This window comes from Cyprinus carpio, chromosome A6 (assembly GCF_018340385.1).
Source record: "Cyprinus carpio isolate SPL01 chromosome A6, ASM1834038v1, whole genome shotgun sequence".
NCBI lineage: Eukaryota > Metazoa > Chordata > Actinopteri > Cypriniformes > Cyprinidae > Cyprinus > Cyprinus carpio.
Window position 1 is genome coordinate 28,170,759 of NC_056577.1, and position 24,243 is coordinate 28,195,001.

At 36.6% G+C, this 24,243-nt stretch overlaps 1 protein-coding gene across 1 annotated transcript in view; it reads left to right on the plus strand.

Moving 5' to 3' along the window:
- The first annotated feature begins 2,957 nt into the window (after positions 1-2,957).
- The window catches only part of LOC122145352 (chemokine-like protein TAFA-2), an 84,853-nt gene continuing 63,567 nt past the window's right edge, over positions 2,958-24,243 (plus strand). Inside the window, exon 1 of the mRNA XM_042758856.1 lies at positions 2,958-3,433. The gene's annotated coding sequence lies outside the window, so the exon portion shown is untranslated. The remainder of the gene's footprint in view (positions 3,434-24,243) is intronic.

Below are 24,243 nucleotides of genomic sequence, written 5' to 3' on the forward strand. Positions count from 1 at the left end.
CTTGGTCTAGAAACAATAAAGATATCTCATGAAACATATAGCATACATTTCATCTTAGACGATTAAGTTTCATCCTTGAGCAAATGACTAAATGAACCAAAAGTGCTGGCTCCCAAATAAATAAGAACAATTGTGAGCAGTCCTTATCCTCAGCATAATGCAGATGTGATTCTTTAGTCATCGCCGAGTTCACTAACAGTTTTGTAACCCATTTGACTTCAGAATTTGTGCAAATGACCCAGTGCATGTTATCGTGTACATTCACATATATTATTTCACAATCATGTCATGCATTGCACTAACCTGGATATAGTGGTGCTCTGCTTCAATTTTGTTTTGATGCAATGCCATCAATTCTTTGAGAATATTACACAGCCAGTGAAGATGAAGCACCTTCAGTGCAAAGGTTATATAACGCAGTCCCAGAGACACACATCCATCACTGATAATGAGAACAGATTACACCACAATTCAGCTCCTTCATGTTCTTCATCTTCTATGTGCTACACCACCACAGCTGAGGATGCTTATATTGAATAAACTGTGTTTCTAGTTTTGGATCAGTTTGCTTATTAATTTCATATAGCACATATAGCACTAAACATCAGTGCTGTTCATCTGAGCATAAGGGCTGCAAATGTTGGTAGTTTTCTAAATCATATCATCATTTTAAATAGCCAACATGTTAAACTGTTTGGGTGAATCAAGAAAAGAAACCCACCAAGAACATGTCTTGTTTATATTTCACTATGAAATATAAACTGAAGCATAATTTAGGACCATAAATTTTTTGTTTTGTTTTACATTAGTTTAGCACATTCCTCCTTTTGCACTTTATGTGAAACAAAAATATAAAATTAATTCCTTAATAATTTTTTTTTGAAATACATGGTATCATTGTTTTACTCCTAATCATTATCATAATGCAATAAATAAACAAATAAATAAATATAAAAACATTCCGTAATGTGCAACAAGAATATGCAATACATTTTATTTATTTATGTGAATATTTAATATTTATGTGAATGTTTAATTGTCATTGGAAAAACATTAAAGCAAAAATCAAAATGGTCATGAAATTGGCTTCATTTCTTTAATGCAGAATATATATTTTGTCTTTTCATTTTTGGGGTAAAATTAGGCTTGAACATATTAGCCACTGGATGTTGACTTCATGACTACATTTGGGTCATGAAGTGATCTGATTTATTTATCCGTTTTAAAAAATGTATATTTTTAAAAGTTCTTAAAATGGACCAACATTACAAAAGGCAAAAACAACAGCAAAAAGCATTGATTGGTTTGTGCAGGGCACGGCGCATCAGCGGGAGGGTTTGTTTATGATGCTAGTAGAGTGTCTGGTCATTAAAGGTGAGCACTAATGTACTGTGCATCATCCCTGAGCCAAAGCAATCACTGACCTCATTGATTATTCTTCCCATCTGCTTCTTATAGAAGTGGGAAGCCAGAGCAATCTGATGAAGTCATAATAGTACTGGAATTACCATATGGAACCAATATCAATAGCAATATCAAACTCAATAGCAATAAAGCTGGTCAATGCATATCAAACTGGAACTGATTGAACAAAGTGAATCAGGAATGATTTTTGGAGTAAGACAAACCAAATTGTAGCTCTAAGATAAAATATGTAAATATGAAATAAAAAATTAAATAAAATATTTAAATATTAAATATTTCTCATTCCTGTTATTAAGTAGTCTTTTACACTTTAAAAATGAATGTGCGTGTGATTTCTTTTGGAATTATTGAATAAATAATATAATAATATTAATTTACAATTTGGTTTGTCCCACTCATAATAATAATAATAATAATAATAATAATAATAATAATAATAATAATAATAATAATAATAAATGTAAGAAACAAATGGAATTAAAATATTCATATTTTATTCTATGTCCTTTGTAGAGGACGCCAGGACTAAGTTATTAAAAAAATAATAATAATAAAATAAACAAAAGGCATTTATAGGCAAGTATAATGCTTTATTTTTCCATTTACCAGTCCGTTTTTAGGTTTCAGGCTATTTTTAACCAAACTTTATACAAAGATATAACCAAATGATTTGATATACTATTTTACTTTATACAATATGTGCGTAAAATGTCCATAAATTGGAATTCTCATTCTATACAATGTATTTATACATTGAATCTAATTTGCATATAAATGTGTTCTTGGGGCTACTTGGGCAACATTTTCACAAGAATATCTCATACTTCATAGGAATATTGATCTATAATTTCTTTCCCTATTGATTTCTTGTGTCTCCCCAAAATGCCTGATTAACATGATGTTTGTCCTGGTGTCCTCTACAGAAGACATATATGAAAATTACACCCTGTTTCATAACAAAAAGTCATATTCCAAATTCAACCGAACCAGATTTTTTTCTGAGATATTTATTTATGGCGAATAATTTTAAAATTAGTCAGGTTTAAATGATAATTAAAAAAACACTATCATATTTCCCTAAGAGTGCTAAATGTGTTCATTCTGGCAATATCAGTCATTTTTAAAGACCAAGGAGTGTTTATGATCAAACCTTCAAACCATTGATATCTCTAAAAAGTCCTGAATGTGCTCTGTACATGACATCCAGACTTAAAAATGAGGCCTGTAGGGACTTTGAGAAAATCACTAAAATATAAAGTCCTCTACAGAGGAGAACAGTCTATGCCTGGGTCCCAGGAGGATAATATATACACAAAATATGTAAATATTTGTCTTAAGTGATTAGAAATGTTTGTGAAAAGGGCTTCCCCTAAGTAATTGTCACTAGGTTTGAGATTTTGTAATGTGATGGCAATGACATTTATTTATCATGCACAATGAGTCAGCAGCGCCAGGGGGCGCCATTTCACCGCACCGCAGCGCGCGCAGAGATCTCCCATGGGTTCCGAGCGGATGCTTGAGGTGCTGAACACTTGAGAGGCGAGTGGAGCACCTCACCATCCCTCTCCATACAACACTACGAGCAGAGCAACCATCCTGAACACATTCCTGCAGCAGCCAAAAGCCTCTCTCCAGAAGCACATGAGAAGCCTGTAATGGATAAAGCGATTTTACAGATTTGAACCCTTTGTTATAATAACTGCAACTAAAGATCTCATCGTACATGCTCTTTCAGATCTGTACCAGCGCGCAAAGTTCACACATCTGAAGGAACTTCGGAGAGTGGGAGTTTGGAGGACTCATTTGAGACTTTCTGAACTGACGCAGGAATCGTTTTAATATCATTTGCATTCTTGCATGAATCTGTAGGTGATGATTTTTTTGGGATCGTTTTTGCGCAAAGGGAAATTATCAGTCTTTGGTACTGCTGTGCTGGGGGTTTTACTTCTGACAATGAAAAGCAAATGAGAGCGTTATCCCTTCACTTTTATTGACAGCTCAACGACAGGTAAGTCCTGGATTATTTTTATTTCATATTAGAAATTAGCCTTGGTAACAGTATAAAATAAGAAAAATGCTTTGTACAACTTATTAATGATGACGCATAAAACGGTTTGGTCTTCGATTACCTATAATATATATATATATATATATATATATATATATATATATATATATATATATATATATATTAAATTGCTATAATTGTTGGAATTTTAGTTCCAAATTATAATGAACCACATATATAAATAGAAAAGAAAATATTATATATATATATATATACAATTTTCTTTTATTTTTTTTAATTGTATATAATGCAATTTACTGACTAGACATAATCATAGGAAATACCTTGAACATATTTGGCAGCTGTTCTACTATTGCTTGATTTAAAGTGTATTAATAGCAGATTTACTGTGTGTTTATTTCATAATTATGAATTATGGGAAACATTGGTTATGAAAAGATGATATAGAGCCGGTATTATGAAGATGGTAGTGACCGTACCAGAACTGATGGAGATGCTGATGTTGATGGATTAGGTGGTTAATAGAAAGATGATGGTGCCCACTAAAGTTGGACATTGCCTAATATGGTGGAACATATGAAGACCAGCCAGTCGAACAATGCGAAATCCTCTGTGTTGCTGAGTTTGAAAGGCAAATCTGCTTGTTTGGATCTGAATCATTGCTGATTGTTGTTGGGGTTGCAGATCAATGTCACATTACCCATAGTTACCGAGCATGTATTATTATAGTCAGTCAGCATCTGTGCTGCAGGCCACAGTACAAGTGCACCTTTACAAATAAATTTGATGACTGTGTCCAAAATCTTCAAAATTATGCCTTATCTGGCTGTATCTGTGTATGTCGGAATCCAGTGTTTGCGTAAAGGTTTGCCTGACATTCCTTAACTGTTCCCCTAAAAACTAAATAGACACAACTTTTCACAATCCAATCAACTCCCCAAATTAAGCCCCTCACCCTTTTTCTGTGAATATCCTGTTTCACCCGGAAGCATATCACATTATAGATGCCATTCTGACACTGTCTCATATTGATTTTGACATCATATCTTCAGAGATTGCGCCATCTAGTGGTTATTAAAGGCATTATCTATTTATCCTTCACTGAAAATGAATCCCACAGTTGTGTGTGTGCAGTTAAGCAGTTGGTTCAAAGAATAAAAATGCCATCTGACAGAACAGTTGAAAGTAAATTAATTAATGAATTCCATTTTTTCCCCTTTCAACATAAATTGTATTCCTAACAGTGCGATTATTAAATATTCACTTGGTTGTCTAATCGTCATTCGAATCATCATATCGTGATTATGATACGATGATTCATGAGTGATTTTGATGCGTGTGGTGATTCACAAGTCATTTGGTTCATTGGAGTGATTTTGCTTGGAAGTAAATGGACACAGATTTGCAGTTTCATTTCTTTTCACATCCTGACAAAGACAGGCTTTGTGAAGCTTTTTAACGCTATTGCAACAAAGTGGACAGGAGAGGTTACACAACAGGAGCGTAGCTGATGTTTTATCTGTGTATTTTATCATTCACATGCTGCCAACAGAGAATGATGGGAAATTAAGTTTTGTCACGAACACCTGTAGCCTCATTAACCATGTTTATAAGGTGTATTTTCTGCCATGCTTTTCTCAACAGTGCACAAGATGCCTACAAATAGTCAACATTTCCAAATTACAACTAAACCCTATAAAGCCTACTGTGTTATATTTGATACATTAATTTTTAAGGCCTGTGAATTATCAATAAGATCAAAACTTTGCAGAAAAAAATAATCTTTTACATGCCTTCTTATTTATAATTAATTTATACGTTTCAATACTTTTTTTTTAGTAAAATGCATTTTAGTTTGATTCTAAAAGTAAATGCAAGAAAAAATTTATATTATTATCACTTAATATTTTTTATTAATATTTCAAGATGAGAATTTACTGAAGATTTATTGCTTATTTATACAGTACATCCATGCATCTCTTAATCATCATTGTATTGCAATGCATTATGTTTTGCCCAGAGCTTTGAACATAAAACTAAGCACTTAAATATCATCTTTCTAAGACATATATAGAGGGAAAGCTGATATTTATATGCGTTTTATGTAAGTACTCAGCTATACTGCTACAAAAATCTCACTGTTTTGAATTACAAGCTATCAAAATGCCATATATTTGGTTGTATTAATAACATCTGCACTAAATTACACATTTTTGCTCAGTTTGGGCCTGTGAATGGGTGTTTTTCCTCCTTAAGTGTGAGCTCCATATTATCATATTACCAGTATCATTTACTCACCCTCATGTCATTCCAAACCTGTATGCTTTTATTTCTTCTGCAAAATACAGAAGAAGATATTCCAACTATACAATGAAAGTCAATGGGGTCCAAAACAACCCTTTAAAAGGTGTCGTCAAATTAACAATGCTATCTTTTAAATCACTGATTAGACAAGCAGGCTGCCTTTGCTTTGAGAACGACCTATATATTAGTCAAGACTGATAGCATATTCACGCACTGTATAGTCTGTAATGAATCCTAAGTGTAAAAAGAAATGAAAATGAACAAGTATAACAAGTATCGCAGAGCAGCAGAAATGAAAGCGAACACCCGGCTTATCTTGTCAGCAGGGACGGCCCTGACTTCACCAACTCACTCACAACTTCTCCTCCTTTTTCATCCCCTGCTTTGTCTCCATCCTTTTCATCTGCCCTTCATCTACTTTTCACGTCTTGTGTGCGGTCAGCAGTTTTTTGCAATTAGTGCTATCATCGCATTTCATTCAGCAGAACAGTGGCTGTAATAACCTTACGGCTTTTGTTGCATGCTGATACTATTCGTCCTTGATTAATTGCGCTCCCGGGAGAGTGACTGGAGAGCCGCCGTAGATCTTCCCTTTCACGCCCCATGACAAGTGACCCATTACTGTGCTTTATAGATTGCCGTCAGCAGCCTTTGAAAACGCCTGTGGGCCTGTTGTGCGATGATTTTATTGTGCTGTGTTATTTGTGGGAATTGCTAACAGACGGACCAAAGGGCAGCTGCAGATTTTTGGGGGGTTTGTTTCATTGAAACACGGCGCTGCTCTGTTAGCTTAAGTCAGTGTGTCTGCTGGGCAACTTAAATTGGTTATGCTCTCCGGGTCCCACAAACAAAGGTCACAGCATCGCAATCTGTCTCGTGTCTCAGAGCATCATTTGACAGTCTGATGACAGATCATAGTGCATTACTGAAACAGACGTTTGATTTCACCCACATATTGGCATTTCAGATCATTTTCTACAGCACCACAGAAAAATGTGTTATTTTTCTTATTAAAGGAATGACCCATTAATTCAAATTCTGAAATTCAAATAAAAATTCTAAATATATTATTTACTGACCGTGCCATTCTGCATGAACTCAAAAGAAGAGCTTGTGTAGAACGTCCCCATATGGAAATGTAATGACATATATAACCTTATATCAAAAGTGAGTGATATTGCCATATGGTTACGTATTAGGTGATATATAATTTTCAATAGATGAAGATTATAAGTTTATAACGAATATAAAACACCCATATTATGTACATATGTAAGGATGAATATTTTTATGGTATATGCAGCAAACATATGGCGACAATATATATTTATATATGCATCGTATACAAATATACATAACAAAAATATGTTTATATATGTTTTTTAATTTATTTAGATCTATCTATCTATCTATCTATCTATCTATCTGTCCTACAGAACATCAAGGCATGGCATTCTAGGTCTGAGGTCTTTAGGTGAACTATATAAACCTATAACTAAAGTTGCGGCAAAGCATGTTTCATATCTTCCAGTATATTGTTCTTGACAAGATGAAAATAATCCCTGGTCTCCCTGGTTTTTCTCTAATGAGTTTGATATCTTACACTGATAAAGACACCATTTCAATGAAGAGTGCTTTTATAAGAGGTTCACCTGACAAGATAGTGAAAGCCAGTAAGATATGAACAGATGTTTCTCATTTGTATCTGTGGTCAAGCTCAGGTACTATCCATTTGAGAGTGTGTGACCTTCTGATCTGTGAGATATAGATAGATGGCGGTCTGGCACGTAGGAGGAGCTCTCAGACTTCCTCTTGAAGGCAGGTCAATGCAGCAGTCGTTAGAAGTAATAGGATGACAAGATACTTTTTTACAGACATTTGCGCTAGCAATTATACAGGACTTAACATTTGCTTTTAAGGTCAGAAACATTAGAACAAGACTAATGGATCAGTGAACTACACATGAAGCATATCTTTATCACATTTAGTTTTTCTCTGCAAGTAGACGGATGTGTAAGAAGCAGATGCGTGAGTCACTTCTGCTACTGCACAATGACTTCAGGAATAGAAGTTTCTGGTAAGCAGGTGGTGTCGTCTAGAAGCTTTTTTGTTTTCTACGTCAGTTGTTCTCAACTGCCACAGAAATGAGTTGCAAGTCTCTTCTGCAGGTAAAAGAACAAGTCTTACTGCAAATAAGATAAAGTAAAGTTAAAAGAGTCAAAGCAATGTTATTATACATTTAGTGATATTTTTTCAATAGATTAAAAAATACCACAAAATATATAATAATATTGTTGTGGAAAAAGTAATAGAACATTTTGTGTGTGTGTGTGTGTGTGTGTGTGTACTAGGGGTGTGATGAGATGTTTGAACTTTTTTTAAGAAATCCTCAATGATGAAATATATAGGGAAACATTTATTTTTTCCAACTGTAAAATGTAGGTGCATTTTGAAATCAAATTGTACTTTATGAAATTAAACATCTATTTTAATAAATGTTATGCAGGTATAAACAGCATGTAAACACTGCAAAAGATTTAGCCACAAACTCAACTGACAGGCAAATAATTTAGTAAAATTATATAGTATACATACAAATAGATAATAAACAACATAAATAATATCCCTTTAAAGTAGCAGTCAGTCAAGTTTATTATTTAGTAAACTGATTTACACTTTAATAAAAAAGTTTTTTTCCATTTAGTTTTTCTCAACTACTTTTTAATAGTATATACATTTTCACATCAATTTATTAAAAGTTTAACAAAAAATACATGTTTAGGGCCCTATGAAATGTTTTATTTTTTTTCTCACCATATTATTTATATTTTTTATTGTTACCAAATTCTGTGTTTTAGCATGTCTAACTATTTTAATGCATAACACAACTTGATTTATTCATTACATTTTTTCTTAAAGTAGCCTTATTAATTTTTTCCCTCAGAAATTCTGTGTTGTGTATTTAATTTTTTTCTGGTTATCAAATGAAGGCATAAAACATTAATTTCATCATTTATCATTTAATTATTGAAAATTAAGCAAACTTGATTTTTTTGGCAAACAAAGGGGATTTACTATTAAAATTAAAACATGGAAGAAATGTTGTTTGATTATTCCTTTAAAATAATGTTTGTTTCATTTTAGAAGTAGTAATAGTAGTAGTAGTAGGCTGTGTACATTCTATTGTCGTTATTTCAAACCTGACTTTTATTTTGATGTGAACACCTTTCCAGTTCTGTGTATGTGATATGACGTTAGTTTTACTCAAATCAAATGGTAAAATCCTCATGAAGTCACTCTCAGAGCAGTTCTGGAGATGTTGTTCATATGTTTACGTCCTCATTTAGTGTGACGGCAGGCAATGAAATCACTGCGAGCGTCATGCACGCTTCAGTGTGTGTGTGTGTGTGTGTAAACCGTGTGTCTGCGCAATTCATTAACAGAGACAAGCAGAACATGCAGGATTCATATTTAAATCGACTTTGTGGCTTTATATTTACAGATACTAGCCCATATCGTGATTTGATTTAAGTGTAATGACCTACTTTTGGTTAATTAATTCAAAATTTGAAAAATTCCGTGACATTCCGGTTAAACTGTGAATTCTTTTATGACTGGATAAAGACTTTACTGCGTAATTTTCCCGCTTATCATGCGGCTGTTTGCCTGATGTGAACATAATATCTTACATACCTTACATTACATACCACTGATGAAAGTGCCAGTTTAATGCAAATATATCTGAAAGGTCTGCACGAGGATATTGTTACCTTCTTGCAAGACCAGTCAGATCTCGTCACACCCATAGTGGTCTGCACGAGGATATCGTTTGTGTGTGTGTATATATATATATATATATATATATATATATATATATATATATATATATATATATATATTAGCGGTGCACCGATGTATCTGCCAATAATCCGTATCGCTGATAAAAGCTTTTTTTTCCACTATTGAGCGATTGATGAAAAATAGGGCAAATTATGATCAGGGCAAATGATATCCTGTCAATCAAAAGGAGGAGGCCAAAATGTGTCAGACTGCAACTCAGTGTGTGAAGAGAATCTCTCCTGTTGAATCTAGGGCTGTTGAAATTTATGTAATAAAAACGCATTAACAGATTTAAAAAAATTAGCAACATTAAAGCAGACTCTATTTGACCCAACGAATCACCCATAGTTCAGACCACCCATAGTTAAGTCATTATGTATATAACCATATATATATATATATATATATATATATATATATATATATATATATATATATATGTATGTGTGTGTGTGTGTGTGTTATAACCAGTTGTTAGGCTATATAAAATGAGTTGAGAGCCACTGCTCTGCATCTTTCATAATGGTCCAACTTACTTCTAGCCACGCCGACCAATCATAGATCATCACTCGGGTAGATTTGGTTTGGAGGGAGGGGTGTTTAAGATCACTATACATACATGAGATGGCAGGTGATTTATTGCGGAGGCAAGGCAGAGGTGCGAGAGGCCCGTCCAGCCTGTTTTGCTTCCTGAGGAAAAGAGCGCTCTTGTCGTGTCCTGGGCCTTAAGCCTGTTGAATTCCAGAGGATGTAATTTGGAGATATTGCTTTGCATGCTTGTGAGGGGGAACTGCAACCGATGTGAGATGGATTTGCCATTGTCTTCCTGCCTCAGAAATGAGGCTCTGTTCGGTGCAATCATACCGTTGCTGTGTCAGATTAAAATCATGCAACCTATCTGGCCTCTGTTAGCAAGAAACGGATGAACCAGTTGTCACAAGGGCTCAGTAACTATGAGGTTTTCAGTCAAAAGACCAATGCTTGATACGTTACCGTTTACATTTTTGTCATTTCATCAATTGTTTAGTGTCTCATTAATGTTTCACTCATTAAATTTAGCTGGAAAACCAATAATAGTCTGTTTAATAGCAGATTCCACTGTGACAACTTACCCCATGTAGTGTGACAATAAGCCTGTTGCTTTTGTATGTGACAACTAGCCCCAGTCTTCCCATTTACCTTCTTTGCATAATGTGTTTTCATTCATTTTAGCACATCCTCCTGGTTTTTACATTCTTACAGAGCTAGCATGGATAATGAAGCCATGTTGGGGATTTTTCCTCCATCGAATCCTAATCTTTGGGTTTGTAATTAAAAGTACTAAAGCAGTCTCAAAACAGCATGCTTGAATTACCAATTCAGAGCCACTACAGAGCATTGAATCTGCAAGTATAGCAGCTACAGCACACATTGAGATGGATGTCACACTCTACGTAATGTGTCCAAAGCTCAGTTGCGTAGCCAATTGAGAAAGCTGTGATGGCTCATAGGAGCCGCAGCTTATCTCACTGTGTGTGTGTGTGCAAGAACAATGACAAAGCCTCAACAAAATAACAACAAACAGTCAAGTAACAGCACAGATCATGAGGAAGAAAAGAAGATTCCTAATGTAAATGGTCACAATGTTATATAAACTAATACTTTTATGCAGCAAGGATGCATTTAATTGATCATTTATATAATTTCACAAAAGATTTATATTTCAAATAAATGCAGTTCTATTGAATTTACTAGTCATCAATGAATCCTGAACAAATGCATCACAGTTTCCACAAAAATATTAAGCGGTGCAACTGTTTCAACACTGATAATAAGAAGAAATATTAGAATGATTTCTGAAGGATCATGTGACACTGAAGACTGGAGTAATGACTGCTGAAAATTCAGCTTTGCATCCCAGAAATAAATTTTATATTTTGTATAAAAAACAATAGTGTGACGAGTGGGGCGGGCGGTGGAGTAATTGGAAATGAGCGACACCTGCGCCACTCTTGAGTTGAGTCTTAAATCCTACGGAGGAGCTCCGGAAGGATAAAAAGAGGAGTTACGACAGTAAAGGACGAGAGAGGACCAGGCCTGGATTTTATTTTGTGTTTTGGTTTTGTTTGTGTGCGGCAGTCGTCCGTGAGGGGCTGTCATGCTATTTTGTAAAGTTGGATTTAAATGTTCGCCGGTTCACGGCCTCCTTCTTCCCAACTTATGAACTGCGTTGCACTGGTGTTGAAACCCGGGAGGAAGGAGGGACATGCTGCCGAGGATCCCTCGCCGCTGTGGTGACTCCATGGTGCCATCGAGAATGGCGGAGCAGTCTGCCGCCGTGGACGCTCAAGGCGGTGGGCTGGAGTGATTTGCCGGGGGGACGAATGAGCTTGCTGCAGAAGTTACTTCACCTTTAAAATGTTTTAGGCAGGAATATCCACAAAACTGAATTTTATTGTTCATCACATAAAGAACTAGTTGCAAATCATTACGCTAAACTCGACTAACCTTGATTATGCAACAGCGTAACCTTGTGGATATTTCGCAAGTGATTATTCCCTGAACCGATTTGCTTTTTGTCAAATGCAGCTCCGTGTTTGATTGGATTTAGCAGAGAGCAGGGTGGTTTGTAAGCACAGAGAATGTGAGTGGGCATCCTGGAAGCTTCTCTGCTGCCACATAATGCTTGACTGATGTGAGGACTGAGAGACAAAGAGATAGAGAAAGAACGAGTTACTGAAAGAAACAGAAGGAGAGGGAAGGGATAAAGGGATGGAGAAAAAAAGGGGGATACAAAAACAGCCGAGCGTGAGAGAGGGATGAGGAAGACGGGTGAAAGAGGCCCCATGTTTTATAGATGCCATTTAAAAGAGCGTGCTGGAGAGGAGTTAAACTGCAATGAACTGTAACCGCGACAAAACACCAAGACAATAAACAAACAAATTGGTTGCCTAGGAGTCGTCAGTGTGCCATCGCCGCCTCCCTCCAGAGTGAGAACATCCCCTCATACTGCACGGTGTGTTCCTTTGAGATTAAAACAGGAAATACATCTCTCGCAGACTCATTCTTTCTCTTTTGGCCACCGGGTCTGGACTGTGCCCATTTTTCTTCTCTATCTCTCTCTACCTCCTTATGTCCCCAAAGGTAAATGTTATTGCTCAGCGGTTGCTTTTTCATGGTTCATGAGATCTCAGTTATGTTTCATTCAAGTATGAACTTTGTCTGAAATGTTTTCTCTTAAAGGGGTCGTATGATGCGATTTCAAATTTTCTTTTCTCTTTGGAGTGTTACAAGCTCTTGGTGAATAAAGAAGATCTGTGAAGTTGCAAAGACTGAAGTCCCAAATCCAAAGAGATATTCTTTATAAAAGTTGAGACTCATCCACGCCCCCCTGAAACGGCTCGTTCTAACACCCCCCACATATCTACGTCAGTATGTGGGAAGATTTGCATAATGCCATCCAGATGTTCACGCAAAGAAAGAAGGTGTACTTTTTATTCTCGTTGTAGTATTGTTGTTGCTGCTGCCGCCATGTCGTATAGATGCTGTGTGTTTCACTGTGAAAGGCGAAACTACTTTGTTTAGCCTTCCAAAAGAGGACGATATCCGCTTCATCATGCCTGGAGCTGATCCGTGCTGGTCGCTGAGGAAATACATCAACTTTGCACTGTGGATCGCCGAATCGGCTTTCACCGTGGACGAAGCGGTGTCCAGCCCGTCACATGTGGTTGCTGCAAGACCAAGGTGCGCTCCTTCGTAGAATCCACCTGTCACACCGTTCTCAAGCCGCACGCCTTTGCTCACTCAAGATGGCCTCGACTCAATCTAGACCGCGGCTCACTCTAGGCCTCCGGCCTCGGCTCACTCAAGCCGGCCACGGCTCACTGTAGACCACGGCTCACTCTAGGACTCTGGCCTTTGCTCACTCAAGCCAGCCGCGGATCCTGTGTGACGTTGTTTAATTGAGAAAGTGAAACTACTTTGTTTTTGCCTTCCAAAAGAAGACACGACTAGAAATCATGTTTATATCACGTTTATAATGGGTTTTATGTTTTTGTCTCATTGCTCCAGCCAGACAAGGCTACACAATATGTTAAGAGACATAACATTTCCGTCTCACGCTTGAGGCATTCGGCCAATTACAATGCGCTGGATAGCTGGCCAATCACAGCACACCTCTCTTTTCAGAGAGATGAGCCGTGTATAAATCAACACGTTTCAGAAAGTTGGGGCATAGAGGAGAAACAATAATGTATAGTATGTGGAAAATATATATTTTTTTACCTTAAACCGCATAAACACAGTTCATTACACCAATTACACAAAATAATGTTCTTTTTAGCAGCATCATATGAACCCTTTAAAGGGGACATAACACACCAATCCCATGCTAATCTTGAGGACCTATAGAGTAGTACTGCTTCCCTCATATCTCAGAAGAGTCTTTAGTTTTATTTGATTTATGAAAAACAGATACAGCTTTAAACTTCTCTCCAAAAACACTCGAGCTCCTGGAGGCGTGCCATGGATGGAGCTATGACATCGAAATAAATAAAACAGGAACAAAACTGGGTTAGCAGAATTGCTAGCCTGACGTCTTGAGGCTATTGTGTCTTCCAGTTGGGCTACCAAATTGTATCACGGCCCTGTTGGATGGGCTATCTCAGGGGTCAGCAACCCGCAGCTCCCGAGCCGCATGCAGCTCTTTCACCCCTCCGCAATGGCTCTCTGTAGCATGGGCATACGCAGGAGACTTGTTCCCCTGACTTTTAATAAAACTTAAACTCTTCCCCTGCATTTTTTTTTTGGGCAAGTGTATTCGCGTAGATGTTTTCAAGGGCCAGTGTATATAAATCTAGATTTAAATTAAAAGAGACAAGATGAGAATCCAACTCTTTAGCAGTGTAAATAAGTCAGAATGCATGAAATAGCATTAGACCCCCCTTTTAATTCCAATTGTTGATGAAAACCTATATATATTAAGTATATACATACTACTGTTCAAAAGTTTGGGGTGGGAATTTTTGTTACGATTTTGAAAGAAGTCTCTTATGCTCACCAGTGCCGCATTTATTTAACAAAACATACATTTTAAACAGTATTACAAAATAACTTTTTATTTTAATGTATTTTAAAATGTAATTTATTCCTGTGTTGCAAACCTGAATTTTCAGCATCATTTCTCCAGTCTTCAGTGTCACATGATCCTTCAGAAATCATTTTAACATGCTGATTTCTTATTTACGTCTATGTTAAATACACTGCTCAAAAAAATAAAAGGAACACTTTGAAAACACATCAGATCTCAATGGGGAAAAATATCATGCAGGATATCTATACTGATATGGACTGGGTAATTTGTTTGGAATGAAAAGATGCCACATTGTTTAATGGAAATGAAAATTATCAACCTACAGAGGGCTGAATTCAAAGACACTCAAAATTAAAGTGAAAAAAGGATGCAGCAGGCTAGTCCATTAAGCTGAAATTTCACTGCAGCAACTCAAAATGGTACTCAGTAGTTTGTATGGCCCCCATGTGCTTGTATGCATGCCTGACCACGTCAGGGCACGATCCTAATAAGACGAAGGATGGTGTCCTGGGGTATTCCCTCCCAGATCTGGACCAGGGCATCACTGAGCTTCTGGACAGTCTAAGGTGCTACCTGGCGACGTCAGATGGACCAAAACATAATGTCCCAGAAGTGTTCTTTTGGATTTAGGTCAGGCGAGCGTGGGGGACATTCAGTGTTATCAATTCCTTCATCCTACTGGAACTGACTGCATACTCTCGCCACATGAGGCCGGGCATTGTCATGCACCAGGAGGAACAAGGACCCAATGCACCAGCGTAGGGTCTGACAACGGGTCCAAGGATTCCATCCCGATACCTAATGGTAGTAAGTGTGCCATTGTCTAGCCTGTAGAGGTCTCTGTGTTCCTCCATGGATATGCCTTCCCAGACCATCACTGACCCACCACCAAACCGGTCATGCTGAACAATGTTACAGGCAGCATAACATTCTCCACCACTTTTCCAGACCTTTTTACATCTGTCACACGTGCTCAGGGTGAACCTGCTCTCATCTGTGAAAAGCACAGACCTGCCAATTCTGGTGTTCAATGGCAAATGCCAATCAAGCTACACGGTGCCAGGCAGTGAGCACAGAGACCACTAGAGGACATCAGGCCCTCAGGCCACCCTCATGAAGTCTGTTTCTGATTGTTTTCTCAGAGGCATTCACACCAGTGGCTTGCTGGAGGTCAGTTTGTAGGGCTCTGGCAGTGCTCATCCTGTTCCTCCTTGCACACAAAGGAGCAGATACAGGTCCTGCTGATGGGTTAAGGGCCTTCTACTGCCCTGTCCAGCTCTCCTAGAGTAACTGCCTGTCTCCTGGAATCTCCTACATGCTCTTGAGACTGTGCTGGGAGACACAGCAAATCTTCTGGCAATGGCACATATTGATGCGCCATCCTGGAGGAGTTGGACTGCCTGTGCAACCTTTGTAGGTTCCAGGTATCGCCTCCTGCTATCAGTAGTGACACTGACCCTAGCCAAATGCAAAACTAGTGAAAAAAATCTAGTGCACCTGTTGTTAATTTTATTAACACCAAAGCAGCTGAAATGAATTAACAACCCCCTCTGCTACGTAACTGACCAGATCAATATCCCAGAAGTTTAATTTACTTGATGCTATACTCTGATTAAAAAGTGTTCCTTTAATTTGTTTGAGCAGTGTATTTTGCAGAAAGCTTAATAAAATTTTTTTTTCAGGATTCTTTTATGAATAGGAAGTACAAAAGAACAACATTTATTTGAAATGTTACAAAGTGTTATTGTTACAAAGTAATTTAAAAAATGCTAAATCAATTTAATGAATTGTTGATGGATAAAAGTATTAATTTCTTTATAAAAATATTTTGAAAAATGACTTTTGAACAGTATTATACAGTATTATATAGATATTTTTCCTAAGACCCCATTAAAATCACTTTTAATATATATTAAAATGAATAATTCTACCTAAAATTAACCTTACTGTCTATGCGAAAAAGCTGAAATATTAAAAAAGATTTAATGTTAGAATTTTGTTTTTGTGTGTGCTAATATCTCCACGGGACATTTTTATTGCTCAGAAGAAACTCTTTCAAAACTCATACGGCTGTTTCAATGACACACCAACTTCTTCTCAGATGTTTTTCTTAAAGAAAAATAAAAAATAAAAATAGACATAAAAACAGACTCACACTTGTTGGCTTACAGTACGAGTAGAGAGTTATAAAATGAATTATGTTTAATCAGTAGTATAGACTAGATTATTTCGTTGCAGAATATGTTGAGAAATATTTGAATTCATGCTGCGATCTCTTTTTGATTGCACACATTTGTGTCTTAGCAAATCTAGCAGTTCAACATTTTTTGTGAAATTCTAGAAGAGACACGTGAGCTTATTGGAGTCTTTTTCTCAGTGGATAAATCTCATTTGTAATTTTACTTTCCTACGTATCTACATGGTTCTATCTCCACCACCTGTTTTGTTCCTACACACAAATACACTAAATGCAATCATGTACTGTATGTGCTACAGTAGTTGTATTTTACTGCAGTAAGGTGTGTTGCTGCTCTATGTTGAATGTAATTCTTACGGTCCGCTAGCCGGTCTATGTATGCTTACTGGTTGCCCTGGGCTCCATCAGGCTGAGTTTATGTGGCAGTCTTGTTGTGAGGCGCTGTGTAAACACAGTGAAATTGCTCTGGGCCAGATTCCTCTCTCCACACTCTCTTTTCAATCCCACTGGACTTATTTTCAATATGCCACTCTCAAAGCAAACCATTTTACCATAAGCTCTCTCAATATAGCAGAGCTGTGCTGAAAAATATCGTCCCAGGCTGAAATTTTGATGATCAGCTTTGTGTGACTTTTTCAGTTTTCCTTCCTACCTGATTTTAGGTTGCACACTCATTAGTTTACTTTTGCTTACATGTTCGGAAAGCACGGATGGACAAATTAATATGCGGTCGGCATTTTGGCGGCAATAATGTTTCTGGTACAGCCGCGTTATTTCAATTACTGGTTCTAACAGCAGTGTGACTCAGTGGCTTATTATTATTCTCAAAGCCGGGGTGAGAACTGGTTTTGTTAATTAAACTGTGAAGATGCTAGGTTCCGTTGCAAAGTCTATTTATATCAAGAGCAAAGCAAAAATGCATTTCGGTCATTACAAATGAACCGTTGTGACAAAACAGATTGTTGATTCTGAACACACAGTCCAAAAGCTCATGTATTATTGTTGTGTGTGTGTGAGTGTGTTTTCTGCCAAAAAAAAGAGAAAAAAAAAAACATCTAACCTACTTGCCTAAAGAGAAAAAAAAATCTTGTTCTGCTGCCAGGCATCATCAGAAATTAACTAAAAAAGGCACTAAAGCTTGATTCTGTAAGATAAAAAACATTTTGGTTGATTTTCCAGCACACATAAGTATATATAAACTACTATTCAAAAGTTTGGGGTTGATAAGATTTGTTATGTTTATGAAAAAGTATTTTATGCTCACCGAGATTGCATTTAGTTGAGCAGAAATACAGTAAAATCAGGAATGTTGTTTTATAGTTGAATATATTTTAAAATGTAATTTATTCCTGTGATGCAAAGCTGAATTTTCAGCATTATTACTCCAGTCTTCAGTGTCACATGATCCTTCAGAAATCATTCTAATATGCCAATTTGCTTCTCAAGAAACATTTCTTCTTATTATTATTAATGTTGAAAACAGTTGTGCTGCTTAGTATTTTTGTGGAAACTGTTTTTTTATGGATCCTTTGAGGAATAGAAAGTTTAAAAGAACAGCATTTATTTGAAATAAACATCTTTTGTAACATTATAAATGTCTTTACTGTCACTTTTGATCAGTATTTGCTGAATAAAATATGAATTGCTTAAAACTTAAACCATAGAGTGTATAGTGTTAGAAATTGTAATATATATGGTTGCCTTGATATAAAATTACTTTAAAATGACTGGTTTTTGTTATACTTTCCACAGAGATTCAAATTTATGTTCATAAAAATCAATCTTTTCTGCCTGAGGAGGTAATCATAACAACCGTTAGGATTAATAGAGGACAAGAAAATTAGGTTTGCATAAGAATTGTGTCCTTAAACTACCTGTAGAAAAAAATATTACTTACAGATAAGTAAGCCGCTCTCATTTGATGCAATTAACACACAACATATTTATGAAGCTCATCTCATTTGTTTACAGTGAGCACAACATATAATTGAGACATGCAGTGTTTGCAAATGGAGACCATACACTGTAGAGTTCTGCTCCACCATTACAAGTCACGGATGTACTGCCCACGTTCCTGACAGCATAATCGTGGCAGAGCTGGAACCGGTCTCAGAGGCTGCCATCTAAGCTAGAGTCGCCCCACTTGCCCTCCCCCATCTGTGGGTTCCCGCACCTGCCACACACCCATGCCATGCTTGTTGTAGCGTGTCGGTGTTTGGAAGCTCTTATTCCTACTCCTTTCTGTTTTTCCGAATCTCCATTATCTCCAATGCCGCAGAACATCCTGAGGCCTTTACTGTCAGCTTTCGACACAGCTCTGAACTTTCGGTTAGGTTTGCGTTTTCAGATAAAGCGAGTGTTGCTCTTGCATTCTGTGATGGAACAGAAGTTTCTTGTAATAGGGTGTTTCTTCGACTATGGGCACTTTTGCCCCATGGAAAATTAATTTCCTCAAGACACTTTTCAAACTCTCTACTAAGTTTGTCTACTAGCAGTGTCCAGCAGTGTACATAGATGCATCACAGGAGAATTCTGTTCTTATGAATGTCATTATATTTCCACCACATGTCAGATCACCATTATTTCTGGAAATGGCAGCAATGGAAAATACATTTTTGGAATAAAATTGGTCTTGCTATGGCTAAATTAATAACTATCATTTTATGAATCATAAATACACAGAAAAATGGAATATAATATTTTTCACACTTTGACAAAATTGCAGCTCAGTCATACTGTAAACAACACACAATAATGAATATTTTACTTTTTATTTTAAAATAGTACTATTCATTTGTTTTCATCTCAGGGATGCTCTGCATCCATACTGTTAAGTCTCACTGTTGTACATTTCACACATTAAATACATTAAATATGTACCATATTATGTTATGTACCATATTCCACTCCTTATTTAGAAGGTCATAGTTTTACAAATGTAACAATTCATATTTTTATGATGGATTAAATTAATAATAAACAATAATACATTCTCACACATTAAATAATGAAATCTTTATGCACTATATCTTTGTATAGAAGATCACAGTTTTAATAATGTAATGATGCATGTATGTATGTGTGTGTGTGTATATATATAAACAATTAAATCTATACATAAATGTATAATTGAAAAAATCTTTATTAAAAAAATGGTAACTCTTTACAGTAAGGTTCCATTAATGATAGTTAATGTATTAACTAACATGAACAGACAATGAACAATACATTTATTACAGTATTTATTAATCTTTGTAAATGTTAGTTAATGAAAATACAGTTGTTCACTGTTAGTTCATGTTAATTCACAGTGCATTAACTAATGTTAACAAGCACAACTATTGATCTTAATAATGATTAAAAATTTAGTAAATGTTGGAATTAACATGATAACTAAGATGAATAAATGCATTTATATAGAAGTATTCATTCTTAGTTCATATTAACTAAAGTAGTTAACTAATGTTAACTAATGAACCGAAAAAAAAAGGATGAAGCCATGAAAAATATTCCCAAGAATCCTCAAGAATTTTATGCCTTCATATAACAAAAAGAGTTGGAATCCATACAATGAAATCTGACTACAGCTGAAGAAACTGTGCTTCTCTGCGTTTTCTATCTCATCTCCTTCTCTCTTGTTCTCTCTCTCGCTCAAGCAGCATTCATGCATCCCAGCATTCTCTGCCAGGTCTGCCCCACGCCTGTAATCATTAGGCTGCAATTTGGGGCTGAAAATCGCAATTATAGGCTATGGCAATCGGTTGTTATTTTTCTCTGATGCTTGTTATTTCTTTGTCAGGGCAGAAACGACCCCTCTCTGATTGTAATTAGGGGAATACGAGACAATAAAGCACACAATTACCTGAAAGGTTTCCATGTTTTGTGCTTGTCAGGCAGGGCTGGGGGCGGGAGTCCCCAGGTGCAAACTGCAGCAGTGAAGAGTTGACAGATTGAAATGGGCGCCCCTGGCAGTTTTTGACCCTCTCATGTCTAATAAATAAGCTGGCAGAGCAGAGATCGAAAGATCGACAGAGGAAAGATTTCTCTCTCTTTTTCACCACCTACTGGGGCACTTTCTTCTGACCTAACATAGAAAGTCTTCAAAGTTACTCATCGTCAGACAATTCTTTGAAAGAACAGCGAGAACTTCAAAGGAGGTGTCTGATCATAAATTCATTCCACACCATCTTGTCTTGGCCTTGATCTATGACAAAGAATATGAAACACATATCGGAATATTCGCTTATGTTATCTCTCTCCCCACCCTGAACCCCACCCACGACTTGGACTTGGCTCAAGGGCAGCTTTGGGCACATGGCCTTTTGTTCAAGCCGTTTTCTTTCATATGTATATGTGATTATGCTATAGCTACATGCAGAGATAAGACTAGATTTGAGGATCGAAGCAATTCGCCAGTTGAAATGGAGCCGTTTGAAAACCTAACAACCGATCACAAAAAGATTCCATATTGCTGGCACGTTTTGCAGGGGAGGATAGTCAAATCCTTCACGGTCCAATTGAGCCTGTCAGTTTTAGCAGTCAAACACAATATGGGCTTGTTTTCGGCGTTCTTACGACCATCATGGCAGTTTAACACTGTGCTGAGATTTACAGGTCTTTCATTTAGTTGTTGTTGTTTTTTTTGCTTAGGTGCTAAAATGGAACAAATATGCTTTGAAGCAAAATCGTTTCACCATGTCAGGATGTTATTGAAAGCCGTAAGTCATTGGTCTAGGCTGTTGCTATTGTATTTCTCTGCAGCTTGATAAACGTCAAGCCCGGAAAGTTCAGTTAAAGTGGATTTATGTTAACAAAATGGAGGATAAATAATACATCTGCTTTGATGCAGAGATCTGCTTTTTGATGCTTAAACACTATTTCTTACGGAGTCCCTAAAGGGATGTGGTGATGGGAAAAAAATTGATTGAAGGAAAAATTATATTTAAATGCTTTTGCAATCTCTTGTAAAACATTTGCGTTCCCCTGAGAAACTTTGCGTTCACTCACAAAATATTTGCATTCTCTTGCACAAATTTTGCTGGGCCTTGAGAAACTTTGCATTCTCTTTCAAAGCTTTTGTGATTGAATAATATAAGGTGGGAGGAAAAACTATAATGCTTTTTGCAAAAGTTTTATGAGCGAATGTAAAGACGGTAGGACAAAAATGTTTTTAAATGCTCATGGCATTTCCATGCCAATCCCACAGTTGGCGATATTGCTATGTAACTGCTTATCCCCCCCCCCCAGTGTTTAAAAAAGCAGAAAGAAATAATAAATACTTGCAAAAATGTATCATAATTGTTAAAAAGACATTTGCTGGTCACCATCTACTGGGGCATTGATGTAACCAATTCACTACTCACTCACTAAAAAAGAGTATTGGCTGAAATATTTGGGTATTACTGTTAGCAACATGAGTCTGGATGTGATGCATACATAAAATTCATAGTGATCTGAGAATGATTTTGAATGACTTTTAAAATATTCTGACTGTCTCCATAATATCTTTTTTATAATTGTACATGAATGCAAGGCAATGGAAAGACATTTTGTGCCCTTTGCATAGTTAGACATCTTAAAATGAGGTTTTCTGGAAATTATCTTAAAGGAATTTTACAAATTTTAACCTGAAAGTATTAATTCACACATTCATCTCATTGATTTAGATTTTCTGTGAAATCAAGAAGCTTATAGAACAGCATCAGCCAGTCCGAAAACTCTCAAAACACACACACACACACACACACACACACACACACACACACACACACACACACACACACACACACACACACACAGTAAAATGTGTACCAGTAAAACGTGCACCTAAAATGTGGAAAGTACCTCAAAGGGACATCTTTGGACCTTATTTCCCCCTAAAAGATTCATAGCAGTACCTTAAGGGTACATAATACCACTCAAGGTACTGATATGCACATTGTAGGGCTAAAAAAAAATACAGTTGTATCTTTTCGATGTCAGTTGTCCCTGTTGACTTTAGGTACGGCTTTTGCCCTTTTTTGCATTTTTTTCATACAGTGATGAAATATACATATTGCTAATTGAGAAATAGAGAAAGTTATAATAGGCCTAGTACTTTTAAAGCAATCAAACTCATATTCATCTAGTGGTGAAAAAAAAATCCCCATAGTCACCATCCAGACCACCCTAGCAACCAAACAGCAATGCACTAAAAACCACTCATAACACCTTAGCAACCCCTGACAACCACCTACTGTGTCTTAACATCACGGGGATGAGTTTTGGAATGGGCAGGCATTTTGGTCAGTAAAAATCTAGTTCTACTTTCTAGTCCTTATAAATCACTTTCTTGCTGCACGCACAAAAATATTTTAATTCTTAGGCTACGTTTACACGACAACGGTGTAGTCAAAAACAGAAAACTTTTTCCCTTGCGTTTTTAAAAAGTTTAATGTATACACGACAACTTTTTCAAAAAAAAATCAGCGAAAATGGCCAAAAACGCTGTATTTCGTATGCCAGGCCAGTAGTTGGCGCTACTTATATGATGTATACGATGCGTCTCTGCTGTTGGTTGTAATATTGGTGAAGTAAATCCACACTTTGCTGAAGAAGCGTTAGCAAACTCTTGAGCAGCAACAACAGTACCATACCATATATGCCAATGTTGTGTATGTTTGTTCGCACTTGCCTTTAAAATCGACACGTACTGTCGATGTGTACATACCTAACACGTACTACGCAGGAGCATTACGTCACTGTTTTCAAAGATTCCCATATTGGGTGTTTACACAAAAATGATAACGGTGCCATTTTCAAAAACTTGCACTTCGAAACCCGTTTTTAAAAATATGCGTTTTCAGTCCCCAAAACGCCGTTGTCGTTTAAAGGAACAGTCAAAACACATAAAAAGTTTCCTGTTTTTGGCTGAAAACGTTGTTGTGTAAACGGCCCCTTAATCTTTGGACACTCATTGATAGATCACCAGGAAACCAAAAATGCTGCTCTTTACAAATTAGGCCCATTAGGCACATACGGTCGTACATCTTGAATATTTATGTCACATTTCACAGCTGAAAAAACTTTTCAGCCATTACATTCTTCGGGTTTGCTTCAAGAACAATTTTAAGAACAGCCCCACAGGTTTTGCTTTTGATTTAAGGCATTGCTGTGGGTTGGATTTCGAAGCAACATTTTGAGACAGTGTCAAGAATTATTATGTAAGAAGAGAGAAGACAATGGCTTATCTGCAGTGCCTCTGCATCTGTGGAGGTGACTAATTTCTCCGAGCTATGGAACCATCACTTAGAGTTCAGCGGGAAAAAAATGATAACGTGTGAGAGAAAGAGGCACGCCAAGATTGGATGAGCTCTGCTCTATCTTTCTCCGGAAGGA